Below are 16,962 nucleotides of genomic sequence, written 5' to 3'. Positions count from 1 at the left end.
CTTTTGTGGTTACATACACCACCACCTTGAAGAGTCATGGGAAATTATTTCCTAAGGATCAAGACTCCTTTATGCGATCTTACCAGAGTCTCGCTTTGATGTTAATATTTTAATCTACAGATGAATCTTCTTCCTCATATGTATTTTAGTTTTCAACTTGACACTTTCAATGTTCCATTGTATATTTTAAAATCAGTTGTACATGTTTCTGGATGATACTATGAGATTTTGAGACTTTGGTATTGATCTCATTAACATGATTCAGGTTTCAATATTCTTTATTTTTAAATATAAGAAATAGAATATATTGAAACTATAGATATTTAACATTATAAACGAATTTTTTAATTATCAGTAAAGAAAATTAGAAATTTTATCTTTTTTTTTTAACTAAAGTTTGTATCGGCATTGATAGATTAAGTTGTGCTGCTATTATCTACAACCTCCAAAATCTCAGTGGATTAAGAAACAAAGGTTTATTTCTTGCTCACACTACAAGTCCATTGCAGGCTGTTTGGGGCTCTCTTTCGCATCAAACTCATTCTAGGACCCAAGCTAGGGATCAATTGCCAATTGGAATATTCCTACAGTTGCTCAAAAGCTTCCATCTGGAAGTAACACTCTACTTTCATTCGCATCTCATTGGCCAAAACCAGTCACATGGATACAACTAACACCAGGAGACCTATAAAGCAGAAAGCTGGAAATATATGGTGAAGAGACACTATATGCAAATCATAACTATTACATTACTCTACCATATATAACAGATTTAGGACTACTATAATATAAAGCATCTTATATGAATTTTTATGGCCTTACCAAATCTTCCTAGTGTTAAAGAAATGCAAAAGGTCTTTCTTTCATAGGCATTAAAACTGGTTGGATAGAAAAGACATATTTGAAAAACAAAATTCTTATGACAACCAATACCCATGCCAATAAATAAAGTGATAAAATAAAACTGTCACAAAGTGATAAAGAAAACTAGCTGAAGGAGAGGAGGTTTGATCTGAGCATTACAGGAAGTGTAGAATTTGTATTGAAGTATCAGGAGGACATTTGAGACAACAGGAATGACCATGAGAAAGGACAGAGAAGTGGGAATAAACAACTGTTGAGTATGAATTATGTAAAACGACTAAGATCATTGTTTCCCTGACTTGCAAAAAAAAAAAAAATTAACAGAATATGTTGTGTGTGTGTGTGTGTGTGAGTGAGAATGAGAGAGAGAGTGTGTGTGTATCTGTGCTGTTTTTTTTTCCCCCTAAACTTTTATCTTATTCTAGTTTCCTGTTTTTTGGGTTTTTTAAATTTTTATTTATTTATTTATTTATGGCTATGTTGGGTCTTCATTTCTGTGCGAGGGCTTTCTCTAGTTGGGGCAAGCGGGGGCCACTCTTCATCGCGGTGTGCGGGCCTCTCGCTATCGCAGCCTCTCTTGTTGTGGAGCACAGGCTCCAGATGCGCAGGCTCAGTAGTTGTGGCTCACGGGCTTAGTTGCTCTGCGGCATGTGGGATCTTCCCAGACCAGGGCTCGAACCCGTGTCCCCTGCATTGGCAGGCAGATTCTCAACCACTGCGCCACCAGGGAAGCCCTAGTTTTCTGTTTTTTAATTACAGTTATTTTTTAATATCTAACCTGCTAGAATATCTAACTATTGAGGGTGAGAACATGTTTGTTTGTTTTTTAATAAATTTATTTATTTATTTATTTATTTTTGGCTGTGTTGGGTCTCCGTTTCTGTGTGAGGGCTTTCTCTAGTTGCGGCGAGCGGGGGCCACTCTTCATCGCGGTGCGTGGGCCTCTCACTGTCACGGCCTTCTCTTGTTGCAGAGCACAGGCTCCAGACGCACAGGCTCAGTAGTTGTGGCTCACGGGCCTAGTTGCTCCAAGGCATGCGGGATCTTCCCAGACCAGGGCTCGAACCCGTGTCCCCTGCATTGGCAGGCAGATTCTCAACCACTGTGCCACCAGGGAAGCCCTGTGTTGTGTTTTTATGGTGGGGAGAAGTAGAGGAGTAGGGAGGTGGGAAGAAGGCAACCATCAAAGTTGCCAACTTGTACTTTTCCCAAGGAAGATGTTTTTTAAAATTCTGCCATCAACTACCAGCATTTTATGAAGAATGAACATTTTATCACAAAAAGCAGGAAAAATAATCTCAAATTTTTTAATTTGAGTATACTACTCTAACCACATTTTCCATATTTTTATCATTTTACTATGGGCCAGTGAAAACTTTGTCACAAGCCAGCTTTTGTGAGTAACTGACCTGAATACAGAGAGTCCAAATTGAGATGAATGAGAAAGTGAGCACATCTTCAAAACAAAGCTGAGTAATTTCACCTGGTTGGCAACCAGTAACTACTGTACATCTTTGAGTAGAGGGCCAACTAGAATTGAGGTGTGGAGGTGGAAGGGGGAGCCTAGAAGAAAGAACATCCAAAATGACCTGCAGTAACTCAGAAAGATACAGGGACCTGGATTAGGATGCAGACAGAGGAAAAGGAGAGGCATGGTGGAAAGAAACCAAGAAAAGACATTAAAAATAAATCTCTACTGTTGGGCTTCCCTGGTGGTGCAGTGATTAAGAATCTGCCTGCCAGTGCAGGGGACACAGGTTTGAGCCCTGGTCCGGGAAGATCCCAAATGCCGCGGAGCAACTAAGCCCGTGCGCCACAACTACCGAGCCCGCGAGCCACAACTACTGAAGTCGGCATGCCTAGAGCCTGTGCTCTGCAACAAGAGAAGCCACCACAATGAGAAGCCCGCGCACCGCACGAAGAGTAGCCTCCGCTCGCTGCAACTAGAGAAAGCCCGTGTGCAGCAACAGAGACCCAACGCAGCCAAAAATAAATAAATAAATTTTTTTTTAAAATAAATAAATAAATAAAAACACACCTCTACTGTATAGCACAGGGAACTTTACTCAATGCTCTGAGGTGACCTAAATGGGAAGGAAATCCAAAAAAGAGGGGATATATGTATATGTATAGCTGATTCACTTTGCTATACAGTAGAAACTAACACAACATTGTAAAGCAACTATACTCCAATAAAAAATATTTTTTTAATTTAAAATAAATAAATAAACCTATTCTCCCCCCCCCTGCTACTTCCCATCTCCCTATCCAGGAAGGTTTTCTTCTAATGGTTTGTAAAATAAACAGAGTTCTTAAATGTCTGACACATCAAAATGTTCCATAGATCCTGAAAAAAATGCTATATAAACAAAGCTATAACTAGGCAATCCTCCACTGTTCTGGTGCTATCACTTAAACCTTCATCTGGTAGACTTGGCCCAAGGGGAATGCAGCAAACTAATCATGTTTACATAATGCTAATCTCACTTGTGTTTTTACTTTCATTGTGACCCATTCAACCACAACGTCCATGAAAACAATACTACTTAAGCACTAAATGGTTAGTTATTTATATGTGTGTAACTCTGGAGAAAGAAGGCATTACTTAGATTAGACTACAAGTATTTATCAGGAGTTATTGAAACCATGAGTATATTTTTTATCTTCAAGTAGTTTTAACCTAACTCTAAATCACAATGTTTTCCTTTGAGGTAAAATAATGCTTTATTTTTCTAAAAAAATAAAAGCTTTGTTGCATTAACTTTTAAAATCATATTTCTTTATACAGGGCATTCTTCTCCACTGCAAATAAATTGACAGATGCCTTAATTTTTAAAAGATGAATAAAAATCCAACATCCAATCAAGTTCATTATAATGTTATGCATCATTTTGGAAAATGCCTGCTGCCATATGTTTTTAAAAAATACCAAGAGTGTATCTTCCCTTATTTTAAACGTAAAAATTGTCAGGCCTATCAAAACATACAGACAGTAACAGCAGAAATAGCTAAGCACCCCCCCGAGTTTAAAACATGAAACAGAAAATTAAATTTCCTGTGTACCTCCACACACACCCTAATCCCATCCCAGAGATAAATTCTATCTTAATTTGATGTTTATCATTATGATCCTGCATGTTGCTATATCTTTACTACTTATATAAGCACCTATGAACAATGTACAGTATTATTTGGCATATTTTTAAACTTTATACACATAGTATTCTATTGTACAGATGCTTCCCCATTTTGCTTTTTCATCCAATATAATGTTGGGATTTAGCTACAAATTGACACATGCGACACTATAGGTCATTCAGATTTTCTACCACATACTATTTACTTACCCACTCTTCTATTGTTGGAATTAGATATTTTTCCATACTTATTTTATGAACAATGCTGTCATCAGCCTTCTCGCCCCAGTCTTCTCGTACACACATGCAAGACTTTGTCTGAATTCCACATTTCAAGGTACATCGCTGACCTGACACAGCCTCTCATTAACGGTGTGAATTCTTTCTGTTTCTCCTCCTCACCAAAACTTCTTTTAAATGAAATTTTCTAATTTTATGCCAGTTTGATGAGAGTGAAATAGTGTTGCAATGAGGTTTGAATTTCCTTTTTCATGATTACAAGTGAGGTTAAGCATCTTTTCTTGTGTTAATGGCCATTCAGACTTTCTCTTCTGTGAAATGCCTCTTCATATCTTCACCTATTTCTCTATCAAGTTGCTGATGTCTTTATTATTGATTTTGTAGGATTCTTTGTACATTTGGAATATCATTCCTTTGAAAGTCAGTAATAAGCACTGCAAATATCTTCTTTCCATCTGTGGCTCATTTTCTCCTTTTTAATGCACATAAAGTAATATGAGGAATACCTACCTGGCAGCTTCATCTCTTTGTTTTATGGTTTGTACTTTTTATATCTTGTGTCTTGTTTAAAATAATAATCACTATTCTGAGGGCGTAAAGATACTTCTTTATATTTTATTCTAAAAATTTTAAAGTTTTTCATTCACATTGAAGACTTTAATGGACCAAAAATATATTTTTGAGTATGATGTTAGATAAAAATCTAATTTTTTTCCATATGGGCCAAGAATTGCTGTGGCATCATTTATGAAACAGTGCATCCTTTTCTCCTTGATTTTTATAATATCTCTGTCATTTATCAATTTTCTGTATGTGTGAGGATCTGATTCTGAGCTTGTATTCTTTCCCAGAATTAGGGAATTTTCAAAAAACAAAGCCTTATCTAACTTTTATCACTCATTATCTGAATTTTTTTTCTATAGGTGAAGTGTAAGTTACAAAAAATATTTACAACTACATCTTCAAAAAGACTGAGAAATGAACTTAATAAAATAGGTGTATACTTTAACACTTAGCAGCATAAATTTTAACACAAAACTCTGATTCCCTGAGAAATACTTCAAATTCTTATGATCATTTCAAGTCAGAACAATCAATTCCAAGTTTTCCCTTTTTCCCTTCCACCTGGGGTGGCAGTGAGATGAACCATTGTCCACAAAGGTAGAATTTGCTGAGAAGGAGAAAGAGAGAGAAGCCGGGGTTGGTTGGGGGGAGAAGTGCAGGTGTACGCACATACACACACACACACACACCATGGTTCATTGCTTACTTTGTCTCTTTTCTCTTCTAGTTCATCGGCTGTTTGCTTCGACTCTTTCCCATGCATCTTCCTTAAACCTGATACCCCATTTGAGACCCAACTTGTGATGAAAAAGCAAGGTGCCTCTGGAGACAGACCGCTTTTGTTGAGTTCTGCCTGTCACTTTCTAGCTGTAAGACCTTGGTCCTATTACTTAACCTCTCTGTGCCCCAGTTTCCTCACTGGTGAAATGTAGATTAAAATGATACCTACCTCACAGGGTTGTTGTGAAGAATAAATGAATTAGTATAAATAATATTTCTACGGTATTTAAGAACTACAAGTGCCAAGAGATGCTATTCCACTGTCTTTTGGCTTCCAGTGTGGTAAGAGAGAACTCTGTTATCAGTCTGAGATCTTCCTCCTTGTAGAACCTGCTCTTTCTGCCTGAAGTCATGTACCATTTTCTATTAATGATTGGAGTTCAGAGATTTTATCATGATATACTAAGTGTTTTCCCTCATCGCTCCAGCCTAGAGCCTGGTGAGATATTATAATCTGCAAACTCATTTCTTTCATTTTATGGAAACTGACTTCGTTTGCTTAATTACTGTCTGACTTCCTTTTTCCTCTTCTGGAACTACCATTATTCACTTGTTAGACCTTTTGGACACATTTTCTAGGTATCTAATTGCTTTCCTCAGATTCCCAGCTCTTTGTTTACTCTGCACTTGGAGAAATGTCTTGGTGCTGATTTTCAGACAATTTCATATTTCAACAATGAGCACCCTCTCCCCAAGTTCCTCTAATAAATTATTTATTTGGTTGGTTTGGTTGTTTTGTTTTGTTTTTGGCTCCAGAAAGCCTCTTTTGTGCTGCATGTTTATTTCCTTGGGTGCTCTTCTTATTTTTGAATTCAGGATTTCCTTTTTCTCCATCCAAAAGCTCTATTTCACTGAATATTCTGCCTGATTTTCCCTCTGGCTTCTGAGCCCCAACTCCTTCTTGACTGTATAGAAACCAAGGAGACTGGGTTTACTCATGCTAAGCCTGGACTGACCCTGTCCCCCAGGGTCCAAAGTCTCCCCTGAAACCACTGCTTTCTGGCTCTCCTCTGCCCACTCAGCCACTGGCCTCACACCCTACCTGCACTCAGCTTTCTCAGTTCCATCCAGGAGAAGCACATAGAGTGGAATTGGGAGTGAAAATGAAGCAAAAAATTTTCCATATACTACCTTCCCAGAAACTTCTTATGCAATTTATAAAAACTAAGAGGAAAAAGGCTGGAAGAAAATACACTCACAGAAGTAGGTGTACCAGATAGAAATTTCATGTGTGAGGGCATGTTTGTTATTTCTACAATTCCCAAATATTCTAAAATGAATACACATGATTTTAATAAACAAGAAAGTTACATGTTGTTACTCATTTTAAAGCCAACTGTTGGCCGCTCGTATGCCATTTTAAAAGTCTATGCTTATTATTGGCTGAAATGTGTCACAGGCTTTATAAATGATAAATAAGTTACTATTATGATTTAGTTTCAGTTAATTAGAATACACTTCTAATCCAAATTACTGAATTAAAGATGAGGATTAAAATGAGATCCAACAAATAATTCACCATAATATACCATAAATTGTTATAGATCATGACTGACTACAGGTAATTTTATATAGATTTCAGTATTCAGTCATACCTATTGGAATTCCTAAGGATCATTCTGTTAGCAGTAGCTCACTTTCATAATTTACCAATGGAAATTTTCTATTTCAATAGGTGAAACAATATTTTGGAAAAATGTCTGCCCTGAGTGAATATTTACCTCTATATATTCTTAACTTTGAACTTTTTCTTTGCAATTAAAAAGTACACATGCATGATTTAAAATTTCAAACAGTACAAAAAGGTACATAGTGAAAATGAGGCTTATGGACCACTCATTCTGCCCCTCGCCAAGTACTAACAGTTTCTTGAGTATCACTCCCAAAAATGTACATACTGATACAAGTATACATGTGCTTAAATATCCTTTTAAAAATGCAAGCATACAGTAATCCTGTCCTGCACCTTGCTTTTTTCCAAGCAGCAACATATCTTAGAGATCATTCCCTTTTTTCAATGGCTGTGTAGTGTTCCATTTCTATGAAATCATTCAATGGGTTTCCCTGATCACCCACAAGGGTAATTATTATCTCCACTTTACTGATAAGGAACTGGGGTTCAAGGTTTCACAGACAGGAGAGTCAGAATTCAGAAAAGATTTGAAATATTGCAATATCCTATCTTAATTTTCAGTTTTATGCTTCAGAAATGTACTTAATTTAATCATTATGCTTCTGTGTTGCAAAAGATACTGCCAAGTGATTCCTTTCATTTCACCAACTGCTACTATTTCTGGCGTGATTTCGTTTTCCTAAGCAGAATTCCTTTCCACTTCCACATGCCTCTCTTGCGGGGCTGTAACCGGTGCACTGGTACTGGCCTGTAGAGGGCACAGCTGTTGAAGACCCTAGCAATACTTCCATCTCTCAGGCCATTTCCTCACACAGTCTTGATTTCCTTTTCCCCAGCACCGGAAACTCCTCCAGCTCTTTCCCTTTAACAGGATGAGTATACTGACAAACTCTTCTTATAGGGTGGTGGGTGCTAGACTAAGCTATTTGACTATAAGTTAAAGTAAATTTGGGTGGCCAGCATTTCTAGGTCTCGTGCTTATTTTCATTGTGTTCTGCAGTTACCACGAGGAAAGAGCTGCAGAATTAGCTCCGGAAAGGGGCTTGGCGGTGGCTTCAGGGCCTGTGTAGCCCCAGGCAAAACGAAAGCCACCACTCCTTATTCACCTTCCCAAGGTAGACATCACTATTCAATCCCTGCACTCTGTGCTGCTGAGACCTGATTAGGATTCACAGTCTCTCAATACAGCATTCCAGGCAGGCACTCCCAAGTGATTGCCGATGACCAGTAAGATTACACTCTCCCAGGTTTCACCTAAAGCACAGATGAGGCAAATTTCGTTCTTCCACAGCGATATGTCTTTCTCATTATACACAAAGTGATTCAAATATTTTGCTCTTATTACCTCTCCTGGTGTTTTTGTTTTTTTTAACTTGATTTTTGATGGGTATAATATTATTATTTTATTCAGTCCCCAATTATGAACAATTTGTTTTTTTTCAATTATCTGATGCTTTCAAGTGTAATATTAGCCACCACTACAGTTTAATTACTGAGTTCTCATATCTAATCCAAATAAATCTATTTAAGTAACTGATCTGTGATCAGGGCTTTGCTGAGTTGATTGGTTGAATTTATCTGTGATCTCATTGGTGCAATACAGTTCAGAGATGCACATTTACAAGAGTATCAGATGGGGTAGCTGCACTTGCTGTGAAATAATATTATGCATTTTTATATCTTACAAGGATGTATGCTTTTAGTTTATTGCAAGTATATAACAAACCATCTAATATACCCTGGATCCTGGACACTAGAGGATAATATTTCAGCCTAAAAAGGTGAATAAAAATTTGTTCACATTCTATTGTAACTGAAATGGAAACAGATCTACGTGACAGGAGGATGTTAATTAAGTTTTAGCAAGAGGCCCATAGTCTAGAGAATACTGGCTCCTTTAAGGCCCTAGTTTACCTTACAGTGGAGCTGCCTCTGCAAGGCACTTCCCTAAAAGAATAGGAAAGGGTCTGATCCTTGTCAACAGTTGAAAGAGCTGGGCTTTGGAATTAATCACTGCTCAGTGTCTTACTAGCTGTATGATACTGAGCAAGTTATTAATCTTTAAAAGTCTCAGTTTCCTCATCTGTAAGAAGGAAGTAATATCTTCTAACTTGCAAGGATGATGTCCTAAAGATTAGAAATAGGTTTAAAAAGTTTTTAAGACAAAGTGTTTTTGGTTTCTTATGAAGTTGCTGTTTCTGATGTTTTTGTTAGAATTGAAGCTGAGCAGGCAGTGTTGCACAGGCCTGGGTCTGGGAAGTGACTCCAGGGTTAATTAGCAAGAGGTCCACAGACTACTGAGTAGCTTTCCTCCTATGTGGTTTGGATCTCTGACCCAGGCTCTGAAACCCAGAAATTGGCTTATTCTTTCCAGGTAGACGTGATTCACCAGATGCTGATCCTTGGGGATGTATGCACAAAACATTTCTTTCCATTCTGTCACTGGGTACCCATTGAGGCTTCCCTGCTGCTCTGGCACCTGCAACAGTAAATGCTGTCACTATGCTTTATTCTCTCTGTAGCTTTTTTACTACTTGAAATTACATTCTAAGCTGATAGGTTAACATGTTCATTATTTGACTCCACCATTAAAAATATAAATTCTATGAGGGAAGGCAATTTGTCTCTCTTTTTTACCATTTTTTCCTCAGTGTCTACAAGAGTGGCTGGAATGTACAGCAATTTCAACAGATAATATGTTAAATGAATAAATGATTTAAATAATTGTACTCACTCTGTGCAGCTGAGCATAAAACTCAGCTCTGATTCAAGAACTACTAAATAATTCACTCATACAAAAATACTATTGGGCAATGTTGATTTTCCTGAACATTTTTTTTTTTAATTAATGACTACATATCTTAATCCTAAGTTACGAAGTTAAAGTAACATCATACTTATTTTTTAAAGGACTACCTACTTTTATTTTTTTTAATTTTATTTATTTATTTATTTATGGCTGTGTTGGGTCTTCGTTTCTGTGAGAGGGCTTTCTCTAGTTGTGGCAAGTGGGGGCCACTCTTCATCGCGGTGCGCGGGCCTCTCACTATCGCGGCCTCTCTTGTTGCAGAGCACAGGCTCCAGACGCACAGGCTCAGCAATTGTGGCTCACGGGCCTAGTCTCTCCGTGGCATGTGGGATCTTCCCAGACCAGGGCTCAAACCCGTGTCCCCTGCATTGGCAGGCAGATTCTCAACCACTGCGCCACCAGGGAAGCCCCTTCCTGAACATTTTGTATGGGAAATGAAGATAGGATTTATATTGGTACTCTTCATTAAAAATTGCTCAACCTCACTCACAACAAAAAGAGTATAAATTAAAACTGCACCAAGGAACTTCCCTGGTGGCACAGTGGTTAAGAATCTGCCTGCCAATGCAGGGGACATGGGTTCGAGCCCTGGTCCAGGAAGATCCCACATGCCACGGAGCAACTAAGCCCGTGCGCCACAACTACTGAGCCTGCACTCTAGAGCCTGTGAGCCACAACTACTGAGCCCATGCGCCACAACTACTGAAGACCGCACACCTAGAGCCCGTGCTCTGCAACAAGAGAAGCCACCGCAATGAGAAGCCTGCACCCCGCAACGAAAAGTAGCCCCCGCTCGCCACAACTAGAGAAAGCCCGCGTGCAGCAACGAAGACGCAACGCAGCCAAAAATAAATAAATAAATAAATTTATAGGAGGAAAAAAAAAAAACTACACCAAGAAGCTTAAGGAGCCAATGAGGAGTGAAGAGAACTTCCTTGGGAGATGGGGGGAGGGAATATTGAAGGGGAAACAAAAAGCCCACGTGGAGTGCGGGAAGTCTTTATGTGGGAGAGAGGCAGTGATGTGAGATGTGTTACACACAGGGGAATGATCAAGTAAGTAAATATGTAAGGATAACGTGAGCTAGGTTTCTCACTGTCAGAGAAGGGAATTAAAAATATGGAAAGGGAGAAAACTAAAATCAATCATGTGGTGTCGGATAAGAATTGAAGGTATGGTATAGACTCATAATTTTTAATATAGAAGAAAATAAACAAATATAGATGTAAATATGTGTCTGTTTATTAAGAGGGCCTGGGAACAGAGACACCCCAATAGGAAGGAGCACACCTAACACCAGATCTTGACTTCCAAACACCATTCTCCACTAAAAGCTTCCTTGAAGAAACTAATAATTCCAAGTCCGGGTCAGAAAAAGTACAAGATGACCCTGGTGCATCTCTTTGAATCAGAAAATAAGGAAATGCTCACAGAATGATGGAAATAAGTCAAAAGGACAGAGGAGCCAGCTTGAAGGAGCTCCCACTGACCAAATCTAGGATAATTTGACCAACAAAATAAATAATGATAATAACAGATTATAATCCATTGAACATAATAGAAACTAATAAGTCCATAGTGATAAAACTAAAAGAAACAAATTAATAAATCAAAATTTTAATACTGAAAGAGATAGTTACATAATTTCAAAGTACCCTGCCACAAAACATTACCTATTACAAAAGGAAAAGACTAAATTTACAGTGGAGAATCCTGGCAGCCATGACTTCAATCAGATGGCCAGAATGAACATCATCATTAATGCAATAATGCAAAATTATGCACCATCTGATAGGTTACAATGAGAACACAGCGTCACTTCTGTGATATCCCTGCCAAAGATGTATAATCTGACTTGAGTCAAAAGGAAACGTCAGGCAAACCCAAATTAAGAGAAATTTTACAAAATATCTGCCCTATAATCTTAAAAGTATCACGGTAAAGAAAACAGAGGGAACCATTTCAGATTGAAGGAGGTTAAAGAGTCCCAGCAGCTAAGCACAACACATGATTCTCACTGGATATTTTTGCCATAAAGAACATATTACAGATAATGAGCAAAACATAAATGGAGTCTGAGGATTAGATGGTAGTAATTTATCAAAGCTAATGCCCTGAGATTGATGGCTTTATTTTGGTTACAAAAAGAATGTATTTGTTTGTAAAATATATACTCTAAAGTTTTCCAGAGTGCAGGGATATCATGTTGGCAACTTACTCTTAAATAGGGATAAAAAAGTTTTCTGTACTTGCAACTTTTCTGTAAGTTTGAGATAGCTTGAAATTTTTGAAAAATTGAACTTGAGAATTGAACCTAGACACCAAGATGCCATCTGTTACCTACCAGATTTGTGGAAATGTAAAAGTCTGACAATACATTGTGCTGGCAAAGCTTTGAGAAAACAGGAACTTTCATTTATTTCTGTTGGGAGTATAAATTGGTACAACTCCTTAAGAGGGAAATGTAGCAATGTCAATCAAAATTCCAACTGCATATATCATACATGTTGTCCAACAATGGGAATTTATTCTGTGGGTATGCATGTACTAATGCAAAATAAGCTCTATATAAGTGTACTCAATATTGTAAATTCAAACTATTGGAAATAAGCCAATGTCTACAAATAGGTTCAGTTAATTATGATATATCAATAAAATGGAATACAGTGAGACAATAAAAAGAACTAGAAAGCTCTCTATGTGGTGATAGGAAAGATGTCCAAAATATACAGTATAATGAAAAAAAATGAAGGTACAGAACAATGTATGTAATAAGCTAAATTCGGTGTTTAAAAAAAGCACAGAAGGAAAATAAAAATCAATATTCATATTTGCTTTTATGTGTGTAAAGAAATTTGAAAGCTTACATAAAAAAACAATAACAGTGGTTAGCTGGTGGAGAGAGGGATGAGCACTGAGGGACCAGGATATTAAGGAAACTTTATGGTCCGTGTTTCTATACTTCTGTTGAAACATGTGTTTCTATCTTCTATTCAAAAAATTAATTTTAAAAATCCCTCATTAAACATTTTTGTTTTTCAAAGTCTTTCTTTTAACCTAGTGGCTACTTCCCTTTACTCCTTCTCTAAAGGGTCCGGTAAGCTGGCTCTTCACTCCTCCCAGCATTCCTCAGAAACTCATATTCCATTCTCCTCAAGTATACCCCAAAACTCAGCCCTCTCCTAAATTCTACCTCCAAACCTACTTACCAACTCTTTAGGGAAGTGACCAAAACAAAGGGCCCTATGTGGAAGGCAATGATGCTCCCTTAATGGTAGGGGGAGGAAGGCGGGTTCTGACAACTACTCCCAAGTAGTTTATCAAAGCATTTTTTTCTAAATACATACATTCTTTGCCCAAGAGAAACTCCAACGAATGGGATTTCCTCCACCTCGTGAAGTACTCATTTACCCACTAGTGGTGACCCTCTGTCTACACACACAGCATTATTCGCCCCTGCTCTTCATTTTGGTGGGTCCTGATATGCATGGGCCACCATCCCTCTTATCCAACATGAACTAAGTTTCATCTACATCTAAATAGGCCAAAGGCTCTGCCCAAATTGGGAGAAACATTTAAGAACTAGTCAAAACTTAGGATTTGGGGCTCAAACTCAAGATGAGAAGGATAAACAAATCCTCTCCAAATGGAATCTAGTTCTGATATATTTTCCTGCTTTCTAATTAAAGCCAAATGTTTCAATACATCCCAAACTACCTCTGATGAAATACACTGCAAATTTTGCCTTTTAAAAGCAGATGAACTTATATGTACATTGTTAATAGATTTATTTCAATGCATGCTAGTTTTCAGTGTGTTTGTCACGGGGCGCCATGGATCTCTACCACAGCTGGCCCAAGCTCTAGTCTTTGATGGACTGACACATTTGCTCCCTGGACCACACACGTACCAAAGAATTGTGGGAGCCACAAGTGGTCAGAATACCCTCTCACACAACATTTTACCATGATTTTTCTCCCTGCCAATGATACAGGGGATCCAGTGAAAAAGACTCCACAATATCAGGGGTCAGTTAACACCAACACTGGAAAAAGTAAAGTCCTCTGACTTGATCACATTTCAAAATAATCTCGAACATTTCAGCAGGGCATTAAGAATCTACTGTAGGTGTTATCCCATTTGATTTCCACAAGTTGAGGTGGCTATAATTACCCCTATTCTCTGAGTCAGGAAATGAAGACTCAGAGATGATCACTGAATTTCCCCAGATCACACATCTAGGAAGGAACAAGGCTGTGAGGTGCATGAACTAGGCTTACCTTCAGTGATCTCAGAGTAATGCTCTGATTATCAAGTGTAATAACTCTATCAGTAATGGGTATTTCTAAATTCAAATGAGTTTAAAATTTTATGAGACTAATGCCTCAAGAAGAGAGTCTGCAGAGGCTGGGAATTCCACAAAATAGGAGCTAAAAAGGTTAATTTATTCTGAGAAAAGGATGATTAATATAAGGTAAGATTACCTATCTCTAATTAACCTAGTCATTATTGAATCCTTAACAAGAACGATATGGATAACAGAAATGTCACTCAGAAAGAATTCAGCTGAGACAGTCTGAAGACAGTACCACTCTGGGAATGATAATCATTATATTTGTTGGCCACTGGGAACACTAAAAATCATCTTCATATTTAAGCCAGAACCTAAAATACTTCTTTATTCAAACCTCTCTTAAGGGGACTATGAGGTGTAAGATTAACAAGTACATTTTAACATCTACTTAAATAAAAAAGTGTCTTTCAAAGGTCTTAAACAAAGATCTATTTATTTTTTTTAACTGATGCCAATTCTACTTATTATATTCAAAGCCCTTCTAATAAAAATAGTTAAACATTGTTACTGATCTATATTCTTGACTGACCAATGATTAACAATAGGCCTAACTTCTCTCCCTCACTGACCCCTCTTATACCTGCCATATTCCAATAGGAAGTCAGACAAAACAACCATAATATTATTCATTAATAATATTTCTGATGACTGTGGAAAATCAATGGCACTTTAAACATGCCTAACTAAAAATCTTAGGCACTGAAAAGATCTGGTTTGCCATATCCTATGGGCTAGAGTTTGCGTCGTTTTTTTTTTTTTTTCATTGTAAACTGCAGTATCAAATAAGAATAAAGGTTATCATTTACTTTAGTTTTATAATAATAGAATGTTGAATGGGACTTTTTCTGTTGTCTTGAAATTAAGTTATTCTGACTGAAAAATGATGACAAAAAGGCACAAGGATTTCATGCTTTTAAAGGTCTCTCCAGACTCCCTCTTGTGAGAGCACCGGAATCACAACTAACTGCTGAACAATCATTGACAGGAAGACACTGGAATTCACCAAAAAAGATACCCCACATCCAAAGACAAAGGAGAAGCCACAATGAGATTGTAGGAGGGGCACAATCACAATAAAATCAAATCCCAAAACCTCTGGGTGGGTGACTCACAAACTGGAGAACAATTATACCACAGAAGTCCACCCACTGGAGTGAAGGTTCTGAGCCCCATGTCAGGCTTCCCAACCTGGGGATCCGGCAACAGGAGGAGGAATTCCCAGAGAATCAGACTTTGAAGGCTTAGTGGGATTTGACTGTAGGACTTCGACAGGACTGGGGGAAATAGAGACTCCACTCTTGGAGGGCACACACAAAGTAGCGTGCCCATCAGGACCCAGGGGGAAGGAGCAATGACCCCACAGATTGAACCAGACCTACCTGCCAATGTTGGAGGGTCTCCTGCAGAGGCAGTGGTTGGCTGTGGCTCACCTTGGGGACAAGGACACTGGCAGCAGAAGTTCTGGGAAGTAGTCCTTGGTGTGATCCTCCCAGAGTCCACGATTAGCCCCACCAAAGAGCCTGTAGGCTTCAGTAATGGGCCGCCTCAGGCCAAACAATCAACAGGGAGGGAACTCAGCCCCACCCATCAGCAGACAAGTGGATTAAAGTTTTACTGAGTTCTGCCCACCAGAGCAACACCCAGCTCTACCCCCACCAGTCCCTCTCATCAGGAAGCTTGCACAAGCCTCTCAGATAGCCTCATCCACCAGAGGGCAGATAGGAGAAGCAAGAAGAACTACAATCCTGCAGCCTGTAGAACGAAAACCACATTCACAGATAGATAGACAAAATGAAAAGGCAGAGGACTATGTACCAGATGAAGGAACAAGATAAAACCCCAGAAAAACAACTAAATGAAGTGGAGATAGGCAACCTTCAGAAAAGGAATTCAGAATAATGATAGTGAAGATGATCCAGGACCTCGGAAAAAGAATGGAGACAAAGACTGAGAATATGCAAGAAATGTTTAACAAAGACCTAGAAGAATTAAAGAACAGACAAACAGAGATGAACAGTACAATAACTGAAATGAAAACTACACTAGAAGGAATCAATAGCAGAATAACTGAGGCAGAAGAACGGATAGGTGACCTGGAAGACAGAATGGTGGAATTCACTGCCACGGAAGAGAATAAAGAAAAAAGAATGAAAGGAAAAGAAGACAGCCTGGCTTCTCTGGTGGCGCAGTGGTTAAAAATCTGCCTGCCAATGCAGAGGACGCGGGTTTGAGCCCTGGTCTGGGAAGATCCCATATGCCGCGGAGCAACTAGGCCCATGAGCCACAATTGCTGAGCCTGCGCGTCTGGAGCCTGTGCTCTGCAACAAGAGAGGCCATGATAATGAGAGGCCCACGCACCGCGATGAAGAGTGGCCCCCACTTGCCGCAACTAGAGAAAGCCCTCGCACAGAAACGAAGACCCAACACAGCCATAAATAATAAATAAATAAAAGAGTAAACATTTAAAAAAAAAAAAAAAGAAGACAGCCTAAGAGACCTCTGGATCAACATTAAATGCACCAACATTCAGAGTATAGGGGTCCCAGAAGGAGAAGAGAGAGAGAAAGGACCCAAGAAAATA

This window comes from Balaenoptera ricei, chromosome 3, assembly GCF_028023285.1.
Source record: "Balaenoptera ricei isolate mBalRic1 chromosome 3, mBalRic1.hap2, whole genome shotgun sequence".
NCBI classification, from domain to species: domain Eukaryota; kingdom Metazoa; phylum Chordata; class Mammalia; order Artiodactyla; family Balaenopteridae; genus Balaenoptera; species Balaenoptera ricei.
The sequence above is the reverse complement of the archived record's forward strand: the minus strand, read 5'-3'. Positions refer to the sequence as shown.